We start from the raw sequence: 2,599 nt of genomic DNA, 5'->3' as shown, positions 1-2,599 counted from the left end.
AAAATTCCCCAAAAAAACCCATCAAAAAACCCGTTCGGGTCCCCGATGGCTCCATCCAGTGGCGCGCCTCAAAACGCTCCCCCTCCCTGGCCTCAAAGTCGAAAAACTGCGCCAATTGAGGTCAGCAGGCTTTAGGTCAGGCGGGCACGGGGGCCCAAATCGCCCCCAAACTGGGTCAGCAGGGCTTGCGCCCCCGGCCGTTACCTTTGCCCGAAAAAAGGGGGATCGCCACCCCCCAAATCCGCCCTAATACGACCATTAGTTATTCCGGGCGTTTTATGTGTGCATCGGGCCCCCCTTGCGAGATCTCGATATTGTTTTCGCATCGGAATCGATACCGAATTTATATGTCACGTCGAACGACAGCCGTCCTGATTTTATCGGAATCAAACTCGTTCGTCGGGGGAGGAAAATGGGGAAAGAATGACGGTGGGACTGAGGGGTTTTTTGTATTAATAAATCGACTTCTCCTGGCGTTTTCGCGTCAGTTTCCACGTGAAATGGACAGTGGCCAGGCGGACTCCGTCCGCTTCTCCCAGCCCCTCGTCTGGACACTGTCCGCTCCAGCAGCGCCTGGACATCCGCGTTGGTTTGCCCCGTTTGTCCTCTGTTGAAATCACGTAAAAACCATCCGGCTGTTTAATTTGTCTGTGTATGCACAGGAGATTTTTCGCGATTGAACAAACGCTCGCCTGTTTGCTCGTTGATGAACTCCCCCCACTCGCCGATCCTCTGGATGCGGAAAGGGGGTAATTTCCGACTTTAAATTGGGGGGCGAGATTGAATTGGGGACGGGGCGGCCCATTTTGGGGCGGAAATTGGGGGCTTTTTCCGGTCCAGTCGCGCGTTGGAAAAGCGCTGCCTAAAACTATCGGCCGCCCCCCCCCCATCGAAACCGTTTGGCCCCCGATTATTCGGCACTAATCGGCCCCAAGGGGGGCTGGCACATGAAATATTCCACCTGCCTGAATCATATCGGCGAATTTTTCCGGTTATTTGCGGCCCCTAACGGGCCCTCGGTTCAGCCTCGAGCAGTGAAAATAGTTGGCAAATAATCGGCGCAAAAATTGTCTGAGGATGACTCGCAATCGAAACGTTTTCCACATACAGAACACACTTAAAATTCACTCTCGCAAGCAACCAGCATTTCAATGCAAACTTGAACCAAATCTTGAAAATAGCCAAACAATCCGGTCGTTCAAACCAAGTCGAAATCGTCAACAAATTTCTGAAATTTGAAATTTTCCTGAGGATGACCCAAATTCGAAACTTCACACACTGATGGAACGGACCTTCTCGTTTGCTTCGCTGGTTAGTGAAAACGTAAATGTCAAAGTGCGGCATGCAAAATTGTCAAAAAGCGCCTGAAGATGACTGAAAACCGAAACATCGTCCGATCCAAACTGCGCGAAAGCCAGACGACTATTTCAATGTATTGAAAAAATTTGAAAAAATATTGAAAAATCTGCAGTTTTACTGCCTACTACTTCAATTAAAATGCAGTGTTGCCATTTCCTTCTCAACTGCCCCCAACTGACTACTTTTTTTGCTACTGCTACTCGAATCAATGGAGTGAGATACGGGGTGTTCGGCGAAAGGTGGCTTTCGGCCGCAGCCTTCTGTCCCCTGTCCTGTCCTGTCCTGTCCTGTAGCATTAATTATGCAAGCGGCACATTCAAAGCCATGTCAAGCTGTTTAAGCGGCGCCATCTATTATTTAATGGGCCGTGCGCGGCCCAAAAACGCCATTCTGAATAAATCATTGCCAGGCTCCTGGATTATGATGATATGGAAAATCGATCCTGTCAGCCGGCAATTGTTCCCATCCAGAGCCATCGCTTGCTCTATGGACTACTCAGGTCTGTGTCAAGGCTGTGGGCACTGACGCAAAAATGTTTTATTTTATTTTATTTTTTATTATTATTTTTATAATTGTCACTTTGTCGGGAAGAAACACTTAAGCTGGCAACCCCGCGGATTGTGAACCAGGTAAATGTCAATCTGGCGTCTCAAACGATGACGTTACTGCCAATCAGTATATCATTTTCAAGTGTCGTTTTCTCACTCAGGAGTGGACAGAGCAAATTTATAAAAAATCTCCTTAACTGAACCTGAAGAGGGATTTTCGCGAAACTTTCCACACCTTTAAAGAAAAGTGCGGTCTTTTCAGTCTGAAACATCTAATTTTCCTTCTGGCTCTCGTTTAGTAGATACTCGGATGTTTTCACTTTCCTCTTCAGGGTGCAAGAGCAAAAAAGAAAGCAAAAAAGAGCAGAAAAGTGCGGTCTTTTCAGTCTGTTGCGTGTTTTTTTTTTGAGTTGCAAAATTGACTCAAACACGACGTTGCTTTTTTGGCAGTTTCTCAGGCCTCATTTGAGCCACAGAATTGGTTTTGGCATCGTTGGATAGAGAATTGAAAACGCGATTTAATCATCACCACATGAGTGAGGAAATGCGAGTCGTTTTGACGCAGGAAGCGAAAATTGAATATCGGACACTTAGGTGCAAAGATTTTGAAAAATTTTCATGTTTTCCGACCTGTTTTTGCTCATTTCTCGAAAGCAAAATGAGCCAGAAGGCTCATCTTTACATCATTACAG

The sequence above is a fragment of the Dendroctonus ponderosae genome, unplaced genomic scaffold (genome assembly GCF_020466585.1).
Source record: "Dendroctonus ponderosae isolate FM_Combo_2020 unplaced genomic scaffold, Dpon_F_20191213v2 Dpon_F_20191213_12, whole genome shotgun sequence".
In the NCBI taxonomy this organism is placed as follows: domain Eukaryota; kingdom Metazoa; phylum Arthropoda; class Insecta; order Coleoptera; family Curculionidae; genus Dendroctonus; species Dendroctonus ponderosae.
This window is presented reverse-complemented; position numbering follows the sequence as displayed.